General features: G+C 50.2%; 1 protein-coding gene across 8 annotated transcripts in view; it reads left to right on the top strand.

The window, feature by feature from the left end:
• Nucleotides 1-903: 903 nt before the first annotated feature.
• The window catches only part of CUEDC1 (CUE domain containing 1), a 95998-nt gene continuing 84700 nt past the window's right edge, over nt 904-12201 (top strand). For all 8 annotated transcript variants that reach the window (XM_054256237.2, XM_078374111.1, XM_078374107.1 and 5 more), the window contains exon 1: nt 904-1094. The gene's annotated coding sequence lies outside the window, so the exon portion shown is untranslated. The remainder of the gene's footprint in view (nt 1095-12201) is intronic.

Genomic DNA, 12201 nt, shown 5'->3' on the forward strand with positions numbered 1-12201 from the left:
GCAGACTTTTGCAGGAGGAGGGTGCAGACCCTTTGCAAGTTGCCCAGAGATAGACTGAGATTGCCTCTGGCCGTCACCCTACTTAGACCCCCTAGGTAGCAGGGTGCTTGGTGGTAAACACCTGACCTAGGCTACCCACTCCCAAACTGGAGTCGGAAACGAAAGCACGTGGGAAAAGAATAGCAAATGTCAATTTCCCATTTATTAAACAAGTTCTTCCGTGGAAAATCTTCCCAGGGCTCAGCAGCCCTTGAAGTGCTCAGGGATGCTGGGGAGGTCGGGGGAGGAGGAAATGGGAGATGGCAGGTGGTGCCCGTCGGTGTGGACGAGTGATAGCTTTGATTTGTTCCCCCTTCCCACCATCTCCTGTGGCCTCAGCGTTTGATTTGGTTTCCTTTCCCGAGCCCTAACTCCAGGGAGCTGCCCCTCCCCCACACCTGTGTCCCAAGCCCCAGCTATGCGTCCTCGCCCGAGGTTCCTGGCACTGACCTGGAACCTGTCGGGCAGCCCTGCTCTTAGCTCCCCGCGGAGTCTCGGAGGTCTCAGGTCTCCTCCGCCCACCCTCTCCGCAGCTGCGAGGGGCAGGACGCCCGGCACCCGGCTCTGCCCGAGAGGCCGAGGCAGGCTTAAGCCTTCCTGCCCGCAAGCTGGGGAGTCACTGCGGCCGGGGCGGGAGGGACGCGGAGGGCATTTTCCCAGTCTTCACCAGGTGCTCCCCTCTCCGGCCCCCGCAACCGTATAGGTTTCCGGACCCCCAGGCCCGCTTCCCTCCTCTCTGGAAAGGAGTCGGGCGTGAGGAGAGGGCCCGGGGGCGCCGCAGCCTGGCCCCTGCCCCGCCCGCAGCCCCGCTCCTCCCCGCGAGGCCCCACTTGTGGTCCCGCCGGCAGCCGCTCAGGGACAGCTGCATTTCTCGCCGCCCGCCGCTAGGAAGCCGGCCTCGCCTCGCTTTCTCCGCCTCCCCGCGCCCCAGCCGCGCCGCCGCCGCCGAGCCCGGCCCCGCTGCCGCGGCCGCCGCGGATCGCAGCCCCTCCCCCGCCCGGCCCGCGGCCCGGCCCCTGCGGCCCGCGCGGAGCGGACTCGCGTGGTGCTGCCCGGTAAGACCCCCCAGCTCCTGCCGCTCCCGCCCGGCCCTGGGCGCGGTCCTCGCCGGCGCCCCGCACGCAATCCCGGCCCCGGCTCGGCGGCCCCACCTTCTCGGGACCCATCGCCCTGGCGCCGCCGGGAGGGCCGGGCCGTCGCGAGTTTGAGTCCCAGGGCTGTCGCCGCGGCTCCCCGGGAGCTCCGCGGGCGGCAGGTCCCAGCCCTCCCTTCCTTCCCGATCCCCCACCTCATCCCGGGCCCCGGGCGCTGGGAGCGTGCGGACATCTGGGGGCCGGGAGCGGGGCGCGCGATTAGACCGGTGGGCGCGGGCTGGTGCCGCGGGGAAGGGAGGCGAGGCCTCCCCGAGCCGGCGCCGCCCGTGTCCCTTCTCCCGCCGCTCCCCCTTTTGTGTGGGCGCCCCTCCCCGCGCTGCCCCGGCCTGGGGGCGCAGGCTGGGCGGCGACGGCAGGCGGGGGCGCTTGCTGGGAGCAGAGTGCCTTCCAGGGGGAGGGGAGCTTCGCTTCCTGCCCCGCCGTTGTCACAGGTCGGCTCAGCCTTTTTTGATCCCTCCCGTTCCCCTGGGAGCTGTGTCTCCCGTCAGCTCGGCCAGGGAAAGTTGGGAATGCGCTGTCCCCGCCCCTACCTCCCCGCCCCGCCGGCTCCAGAGCCCGGGGCTCTGAGCTCCAGGGGGCTGGTGTCGGCGTTTATTCATTCCGCCCTCTTCCTTTTCTCGGTCGCCTGGTCGCCCTACACCCAGCACTGGCCTGCCCATTTATTTTCCCCTTAAAAAAAGTTTTAGTTCCAAGAAAGGTACACTGAAATTGAATTCCTGGGAAGGAATGTGTTTTAAGGGGAGGGAGGGTTTAGATTTTCCTTTTCTTGGTGGAGTAGGTGAGGCGACTCCCTGTGAGTTTAGAAACAAGACGTCCTAGAGACGATAGAAGATACAAGACCATCTGCCGGGGCTCCCCACCCGATCCGCAGGCAGCTCTCATAGCCAGAGGAATGAGCCTTCAGTGGGTAATCCCGCAGCACCTGAGCCACCTGGACCAGGAGAAGGACTCACGGAGATGTTCTGGGCCTCTCACTCCTTTTCTTTATCGCCAGCTGTGCCTGAAGGAGGGGAGGGATCCCAGAAATTCTCTTATGGAGGAAGTCATCTCACCATGAGGTTGGAGCCCTGTTCGATCAAGTGTGAAGCTGGGTCCTCTCTGTTGTTGGGGGTCAGTGCCACTGGTACCTCAGTTTGAATGGAGGGTGCCATCTCTGGGATGGAGAGGTGCTGCTGGGAGAAACCTGACTTGGGTCTACAGGAAGCTGGAGCCTGTGCAGGAGGGTTGGGTGTGAAACCCCACTGTCCACTTTCTGCAGCTGGACAGGTCAGTACACAAGGGAAACAGGATGCTGCTACCGACCTGAACACATCCTTGAATGGAAGAGAGACCCTGGACAGCGAGGATGGCCCAGGGATGTTGATATGACTAGGGCTGTGTCCCCAGCTCCTGGGCCAGATCAACTAGGGCCAGAGGTTGGGGTCATGGGCTCCTTTGAGAATCTGGTGAAAGCTCTAACTCTTCTCCCTCCAAAATGCATGTGCATAGGGAAATACTTGCATTCAACACCATAGGGTTAATATACCCCCTTGGAACTAGGACCTCCACTGAGACCCCTGCCCTAGAGTTACTGGTCTGGTCTCGGCCATCAGAACATTTCCCTCCTTTTTGGCTGGTCAATGAATAATCCCAGGGTGCAAAGAGCAGACTGCTTCTAAGGTCTTTTCTCATGATCTTCCTGTGCCACTCTGGGCTTGTGGCCATGGAGACCTGGAGAGTGGACAGATCCCAGATCCCTACAGCTAGCTAGAGGATGACGGCAGTTGAGGTGGCCCTTTTCCAGGGGCTCATTTGGCTGTCTGTGTGGTGGGAAGACCCTGGGCACTGGGCTTAAGCCCACTGGGCTATTGAATTAGAGGTAAATAAAGAGATTTGGGAGGAGGTGGATATTCTGGCGTGTGAGCTCCAGGCCCTTTAAGAGCTCCAGCTTGTTCTTGGGGAAGTGGGATTGAGGTGCTTTAGTAGAGAATGTTAAGTGTGAAAGACTTAAGGAGGTCTGGGGGTGGAATTGTCCAAGGCTATCATCTGGGTATTGTCAGTTCCTTAGATTCCTTTGGACTCTTGAAGGCAAGTTGGGGACAGAGGGTGGCTGTCAATATCCCCAGTGCAGCCCAGAGGAGGCCTGGCCTGCCTTTTCTTTCTTACCCATAGCTCACTGGGCCCTGGGCTGCTGCACAGGTGTTTGTGGCATCTACACTTGCTAGGGATCTGGAAGAGCTATGGGAGGATCTGCCATGTGTGGCTTCTCTACCTTGGGATTGAGAAGTCTTCCTTAGGCTCAAGTCCCCCACAGACAGCTGTAGAGGATTTTTCTTTAATTAGAGAGCACAGTGTTTGGTATATGGCACCACTCACATTGGTATTCTTCCTTTAGAGCTTCCTACATTTGCTCTGGTAATAAGCAACAGAGCCAGGAGCATCCTAGAGCCTTGGGCACAGGAAGCTGGGTGTCTGACAGGGATCACCTCTGACTATCCACGGTGAACTGGAGGAGGTAGTGCTTTGGTTTTGCTGGCTCTTGCACTTACAGGAATTAAGAGCTGTAAAGGGTGTTGGAGGCTGGACATGGTGGCTCACATCTGTAATTCCAGCACTTTGGGAGGCCGAAATCACCTGAGGTCAGGAGTTTGAGACTAGCCTGGCCAACATGGTGAAACCCCATCTCTACTAAAAATACAAAAATTTGCTGGGTGTGGTGGCACATACCTGTAATCCCAGCTACTCAGGAGGCTGAGGCAGGAGAATTGCTTGAACCCAGGAGGTAGAGGTTGCAGTGAGCTGAGATTGCACCATTGCATTCCAACCTGGATGACAATAGCAAAACTCCTTCTCCAATAATAATAATAAAAGGCATTGGAGACCCTAAAGGGTTGTGGTCCAGTGGTCCCTGACTTGGGAATTGGAAGCGTCTTGGTGGCATGCAGAAGTCTTTTTACAGTGACTGATGATTCACTTTCTCCAGTGGCCATGACTTCTCAGTCTGCTGTGGCCCTGTCTACCATGGGTTGGTGAGTTCAGGATGCTAGCTGTGTTGGCTCATTCAGTGCTTCTTTGATCCCTTTGGCTTCCAGGCTCCCAGAACCTCTGATGTGTCAGAGTAATATTACGGACTCTTGATGATACAGCTAAATGTCTTATCTTAAAAGCAGGTCATAAATGATAAATGTGGTAACAGTCCTCGTAAACATAAACTCCCTTCTTATAAATGTGACCATTTCATTTCCATTGTGGCAGCACCAAGGGTCTTTGAGGAATTCTAGGTAGGCTAAAAAGGTTTGACTGGGCACGGTGGCTCACACCTATAATCCCAGCACTTTGGGAGGCCGAGGCAGGTGGATCACCTAAAGTCGGGAGTTCGAGACCAGCCTGGCAACATGGTGAAATCCTGTCTCTACTAAAATTACAAAAAATTAGCCTGGCATGATGGTACATACCGGTAATCCCAGCTACTCAGGAGGCTGAGGCAAGAGAATCACTTGAATTTGGGAGGCGGAGGTTGCAGTGAGCTGAGATCGCACCACTGCACTCCAGACTGGGCAATAGAGTGAGACTCTGTCACACACAAAAAAAAAAGTTCCAACTCCACTGGTCTATGACTTCCACCTCCAGGAAGCAACTGAGTTATTTTGTGTACATTTTTATCATAGCTTAGTGGTTTAGGGTATAATATCTGCAGTAAGATATCCCCAGGTAGAATTCCAGCTCTCCGTCTTAATCTAAGACTTTGAAAGTGCCTGAGTTTCCTATATTTAGAAAGAGTTGGCCGGGCGCTGTGGCTCAGGTCTGTAATCCCAGCACTTTGGGAAGCCAAGGTGGGTGAATCACCTGAGGTCAGGAGTTTGAGACAAGCCTGGCCAACATGGTGAAACCCTGTCTCTACTGAAAAAAAAAAACAAAAATTAGCCAGGCGTGGTGGTGAGTGCCTGTAACCCTAGCTACTTGGGAGGGTCAGCACAAGAATCACTTGGACCCAGGAGGCGGAGGTTGCAGTTAGCTGAGATCATGCCACTGCACTCCAGCCCGGGCAACAGAGTGAGACTTTGTCTCAAAAAAAAAAAAAAAAAGAGTTAAAAGAGATCTCACAAATGCCAGACAAAGAGCAAGTGTTCATTAGATGGAAGCTATTATTATTATTATCATTTCTGCACAGGGGTATACAAGTTCTGAGGCTCATTATTAAGGAAAATCTTTGGTAAAAACTGTAGAGGCTGAGGATGGTTTTGGAAGAGTGGGAGGGGTTCGGGTGAGGCTCGTGAATGATGAGCAGAGGGGACTGAACAATGGAGACGGGGGTGGGGAGACTGAAATGTCATGGGTGACAGCTGAGCATATTTGGGGGCAGAATGACTCAGCATCTGTAGCCCTGCTGTGGAACCAACTCTTTTCCCTTTTCTTTGGAGAATTTGCCATATAAGCTGGGGGCAGGGGTGAGGAGGCATAACCAGTGAGGAGGGTTGAATGGCATAAAATTAATGCTAACATTGGTCCGGAGGAACAAGGCAGAGTTCCCAGAGGAAGGGAACCTAGTGAGAGGATGGGGGCAGGCCCAACAGGCAGTCATGAGTGCAAGCTGGCCAGGCACGGTGGCTCATGCCTGTAATCCCAGCACTTTGAGAGACTGAGGCTGGCAGATCGCTTGAACTCAGTAGTTCAAAACCAGGCTGGCCAACATCGTGAAACCCCATCTCTACAAAAAATACAAAAATTAGCTGGGTGTGGTGGCATGCATATGTAATCCCAGCTACTCAGGAGGGTGGGGTGGGAGGATCGCTTGAGGCCTGGGAGACCGAGGTTGCAGTGAGCTGAAATTGCACCACTGTATTCCAGCCTGGGCATCAGAGCCAGACCCTGTTTCAAAAATGAAAAAAAAAAAAATTCGGAGAGACCCTTACTAAGGCCAGTGGGTGGTTTGTGGTGGGGGAGGGTGGAGCTGGTGGGTTGTGGGGTTTATGCCCTGCTTGAAGAGCTGCCAGTGCAATGTTCAGGCATCACTGGAACATGCCTGGAGGATTCAGTTTAACAGAGTCTGCTGAGAACACTGGCCAAGAGCCAGACACTCTGCTGGGGCCCATTTGGGAGCACAAAGGTCACCAAGCCATGGGCCCTGCCTTCAAGATGTCTCCAATCTAGTAAGGGAGCCAAACATGCTAGCGTGGAATTTCAGTTGCTGTGGCAGGTGCTGCTATAAGACAAAGGGCTGAGGAAGGGGCACTTTGCCAGCCAGAAGAGGAGTTGGGGCAGGGAAGCCTTCCTGGAAGAGGAGCCACTTGAGCTGAGTGAGAACAAGATAAGTGGCTGCTGCCTCCTGGGCTTTTGATCTGGCATGGTAGCGCATTGTTCTCCCCCTTGGTGAACTCTGAGTTAAGCCGAGTGGCCAGTGTGTGGGTTTCAGAGGAGGGTCAGGTTTTCAGATCCTGCAGCACCTTGCCAGGATGAGGCAGGAACTGGGCAGTGTGGTCGGCTTCCCTGATGCCTTTGTGGTTTTTAATAGCTGAGAAACACTGCCACCTCTTGTAATGCCTGCAGTGAACATGGTGAAGAAGACAGAAAAGTCTCCTAAGAGTCATTGCTCAGAACACAGTGATTCGCTCTTGTCTCTCTGCACTTAGAACCAGAGGCAAATGAATTTAAACTACGGAGGAAGGATTCAAGTAAGGTATGAGGAAGACATTCCAGATAGGATGTGAGATGTAAGAAAAGTGACTCAGAGGCACAGAGGGGAATGGCCTTCCCCGAAGGTCTTCAGAAATGGGAACAAGTTTCATTTGTCTTTGTGGTTAAAGAGGTTTCATCTGGAGACAGAAAGATGAAGTAAAGGCCCCTAGAGGTCCATGTCAGCTCAGTGATCGGAGGATAAAAGGAGCTGAAATTTTTGAGCTAGAAGATTACTCAAATCTGGCCTAACCCCTCCTTTGTTGGAGTGATTGAAGAATGCCTGATAACAACGAACGGCTCATCCATTAATGAGTGGGCCAAGGCACAGAGTCTGCCCAACAGCTGGGGCCCTTGCCTGCAATGCTCCCGGTCATTGCTCACTGGGAGGGACCTGCAGCTCTAGGGGCTGGAGTCCAAGCCTTGTGAGGAGAGCCCAGGAAACCTGGAAGTAGTGGAGCGTTTGTCTTGGTCAAACCTCCACACACATGGTGTTTCTGAGAGTGGCACTCTCAGGTGGAGCTAGCGGCTTATCTCCTAGATGCATCTAGAAGAGTTTTAGGCATATATATGGGGCTCTCAGTAAACTTTGTTAGATGAGTGAGTAAATAACAGATCATCCAAGACTTATCTCTATTTGACCATACCCTTATTGGACCAGTGCTCTTAACCCTTCTTATTCTGTTTTACTTAAGCTGACAGTAGACTTTTTTCATAATACTGCTCAGCCACAAAGAAAGGTGCCCGCAAGTATGCTGGGGGCAAGGGTAAGAGGAGGAAATACAGTTTGGAAGTTTCTCAACATTTGTACTTCTTTTAAGGATCATCAAGTCCTAACATTTTGTTCAGTCATAATGGCTTTTTCTTTTCTTTTTTCTTTTAGGTTGTGCCAAGCACAAAAGTGTTTTTATTTTTTATTATTCATTTATGAGACAGGGTCTCGCTCTTTCACCCATTCTGGAGTGCAGTGGTGTGATCTCGACTCACTGCAACCTCTGCCTCCCAGGTTCAAACAATTCTTATGTCTCAGCCTCCCGAGTAGCTGGGATTACAGACATACAACAACATGCACAGCTAATTTTTTTGTGTGTTTTTAGTAGAGATGGGATTTCACCATGTTGCCCTGGCTGGTCTGGAACTCCTGAGCTCAAGTGATCCGCCCACCTCAGCCTCCCAAAGTACTGGGATTATAGGCATGAGCCACTGTGCCTGGCCCAAGCACAAAAGTAAAGGCTTCATTTTTTAAACTTGGGAAAAACATACAGTGTAACAGTCTCAGCCACATTAGAGCAAGATGGTTACAGAGATCTCAGAGAACAAAGCTTGCTCTTGAAAGATGATCTGATTAAGAATGAACCAAATATGAACGGATGCTGGACAATGAGTTTAAAAATAATATGGGGTGGTGAACTTTAGCTCTCGGGGTGAATTGAAATAGACCTGTGCAAATAAGAGAGAAGTAGCAGCAGCAAACACGATGGCAAGGACTTTTGCTTCCTCCTCTAATCCCAGAATTCCCTATTCATTAAGAAAGTATTTGGTGTTAGGAGGGCACTGCAAAGCTTTGTTTTTTCCTGGTGACCAGCAAGCTGGATTTGGTGCTCTGTTAAGGGGAAGGCTCCCTGTGGTCATGTAGGGTGATCAGGTGCAGGAAATGATTTCACTTTGCTCTGGTCTGAGATTAGTTTCGGTTTCAGGCTGTACCCAGAGCTGGGAGAGAGCTAGTGAGCTCCAGGGAGAGTCAGCTGGGGGAGTTCTACCATTGGCTATGTCAGCTGATGGCAAGGTGTGTGAACAGGGAACCCCTGTGCTGAACACAGAGAGGAAGATGAGTCTGAGATGGAGAGGGCAGCATTTGTGTGTTTGTGTGTCCAGAGCCTGGGCTGGTGATGATGAGCAGGAGGGAGCATATGAAGATATCAGATGTGCAAAGGACAAAACCCCCACCCAATTACAGGACCACTGAGCCTCGGGCTAGGAGGTCATAGGGAAGTCTTAAAACAGATTGCCTGGGCCAGGTGGGTTTTCCCTGAGCAGGTGTACAACTGAGAGGAAAGCAAGTGTAAGCATGCCACAGAGTCAACATACATCTTGTACTGGCATCCTTAAGATCAGCCTCTGCTGTGCAGCGCTTTCTTGCATATGAGTTTCCTTAAAAAAAAAAAAAAAAAAGTCAAATTAAAGTTTGAGAACTGATAGTTGTGAACTTGCAGACCTTTGCACGTTGGTGCATCCTCTACGAACTTCAAGTTGTCATTTTTCCTGAGACGGTTTGAGGCCAGTCTGGTTTTTCACAGGGCATCATTACCCTAGAAAATCAGCAGTTTTCTTCCCCCGACTGGTTCTGGGTGAGGCATACACAGATGTTTCCTTCCCTCTTAGCAGTACTAGAGCATCATTACATTATTTCTTGAAGTTATACATTAATTTCATTCTGAAAAAGGAGAATCACTGAATTTTACAGCCAGAAAGGATTCTGAAGACTCCTGGAGGAAGCTGAGGTTCTGGGTTGTTAAGTGCTTTGACAAGACTGATGGTATGTAATTAAAAATACTGAATCAGAATGCCCGTGCTTCATCCCAGCCTCTGCTGGTGGCTGCTGTGTTCTTGGGGCAAGTTACTCAATCTCTGAGTCTTAGTTTCCTGATCCATACAGGAGTAATAATAGCACCAATTTTTGTTGTTGTTGTTGTTGTTGTTTTTGAGACAGTCTTGAGTCTGTCGCCCACAGCCTCCACCTCCTGGGATCAAGTGATTCTCCTGCCTCAGCCTCCTGAGTAGCTGGGATTACAGGCGCCTATCATCATGCCCAGCTGGTTTTTGTATTTTTGGTAGAGACAGGGTTTCACCACATTGGCCAGGCTGGTCTTGAACTCTTGACCTCAAATGATCTGTCCGCCTCAGCCTCCCAAAGTGCTGGGATTACAGGTGTGAGCCACCGTGCCAGCCATAATATTACATAATGGTTGTTAATTAGTACCAAATACTTATTAAGCCCCTAGCACAGTGTTTTGCATATTGTAAGTCCTCATTAAATGTCAGCTGCTACTGTTAGTGTTATTGCTTTCATTTTGTGAAATCACACAGCTACCTCGTGGTAAAGCCAGGGCTACAACGTTAAGTTCTTTTTATTCCAATTCTTTTCAGCATGGCCATAAGGAGATTTGATCATAGTCTTGAAATATGAGAAGACCTTTATGAAAATGTTTATGCAGAAGGCTTCTAATGAACGTTCATAATAGAGCCAGAAGAAATGGGCTTAACCTATTTATTAGATATTGTTAGACTTTGGGCATGAGGGCATATGTTTACCAAATAATTTGTTTCCATAAATATTATTTATTAGTGTTTAAAGGTTTCCTAAATGCCAGATTGGTTGTCTCTGCTGGAAGTTTGGGGTGTTTTTAAATGTTTTCGTTGAAGAGTTCTCAAGTTGGAAATATCCATTTTAATGAGTTGTGGTGGCAAAGCAGGCTTTTGTGTGTAATGGAAATATTTCTGTAGCCTGGCTGCTATTGATCAAGGGTGAAGACAGTACAGATGTTTTGAAAAAAATATATGGACTTGGCAGCAGTCCACGTGTCTTAGGCCATGCCTACACAAATGCATTCTCACATGATTTGCACTGACCTTCGGCAAATCCATGACAGCCTAGGAGCCTCCCAAGGGAGCCATTTTTGTCTGAAACATTGTTGAGGCCAGTGTGACCCCTGGCCTTGCATGGTCCTTGACACCTTTGATGGGGTGACACCCTCTCCCTAAGGCAGCTTTGGTGTGTGTTCTTGAAAAATGAAAACGAATGGAATGGAAATCAATTTTGTTTGGTGAATCTCAAAATACTCCCTTGAGATACTGTCACTCTGTAGAGATGACAAAATTGAAATCTGTTTCTGATGCTGATCCGTGGGGCTTCTCAAATTTCCATGCCTGGGGGAGACAGTGTATTAAAGTGTAAAATTTGTGAGTGTACAAATTGGAGTTCATGACTGGAGTTCCAGTCTTAGCTCTGCCGTGTGTGGGCTGTGTCATTCTGAGCAGGTCACTTAGCTTCGTAATTTGTAGTTTTCTTGAGGCTAATGTATTATTATACTCCACAACAGCACACGGCTATTTACTACATATGTTAAATAGAGCTGATAAGAATAATTTCTATGGTACAAGATTCTCGTGATGGTCTAGTAATAGCTAATGGCCACGCACAGTGGCTCATGTCTATAATCCCAGCACTTTGGAAGGTCAAGACATGTGGATCGCCTGAAGTCAGGCGTTTGAGACTAGCCTGGCAACATGCTGAAACTCCATCTCTACTAAAATTACAAAAATTGGCTGAGTGTGGTGGTGGGTGCCTGTGATCACAGCTACTTGGGAGGCTGAGGCAGGAGAATCACTGGAACCCTGGAGGTGGAGGTTGCAGTGAGATATGAGATCATGCCACTGCACTCCAGTAGAGTGAGACTATAAAAAATAATAATAATAAATAATAGCTGGCCGGGCACAGTGGCTCACGCCTGTAATCCCAGCACTTTGGGAGGCTGAGGCAGGCTGATCATGAGGTCAGGAGATAGAGTCCATCCTGGCCATAGTGAAACCCTGTCTCTACTAAAATACAAAAAATTAGCCAGGTGTGGTAGCATGCGCCTGTAGTCCCAGCTACTCAGGAGGCTGAGGCAGGGGAATCGCTTGAATCTGAGAGACAGGTTGAAGTGAGCCAAGATTGTGTGACTGTACTCCTGCCTGGTGAAAGAGCAAGACTCCGTCTCAAAAAATAATATAATAGCTAACATTTATTGCATGCTTACTGCATGCCAGTAAGCTTTCTAAGCATGTTGGGAATATTAATGTATGTAATCAACCCTAGATGAGAGAGTATTATCATCACTTTGTGCAGGAGGAAACCGAGGCACAGAGAGGTTAAGTTAATCTGCATAAGGTCACACTGATTCGTTGAGGAGGCGGGATCTGAGCTCCAAAGCCAGGAGGCTGAGTCCATAGACGTATTTTAAAAAGTGCTTTATAACATTGTAGTGTTAGGATTCTTATTCTTTAACTGTTACTCTTCTTGTTTGACAGTCCCAGGGAGGGATAAACTGAGCCTAGAGGTAGATTAAGTGTGCAGATCACAGTGTTGGAAAGAATGAGGGATGGAGCATATGAGAGCTTTTTTTTGGAGTTCTGGGGAAACAGCTGTTTCTAAGTGTGGGTCAGAGCTGAGGAGATCTGGCACAGACAGAGAAGAATATTTTCTGGGTGGATTTTTACTTTCTGCTCTGAGGGTGGCATGTGTGTGGATTTAAGAGCCATGTGACTCTTTCCCCTCCTATCCCATTTTATGTGGAAACTTATCGTTAAACTCTAA

Source organism: Callithrix jacchus, chromosome 5, assembly GCF_049354715.1.
Source record: "Callithrix jacchus isolate 240 chromosome 5, calJac240_pri, whole genome shotgun sequence".
Taxonomy (NCBI): domain Eukaryota; kingdom Metazoa; phylum Chordata; class Mammalia; order Primates; family Cebidae; genus Callithrix; species Callithrix jacchus.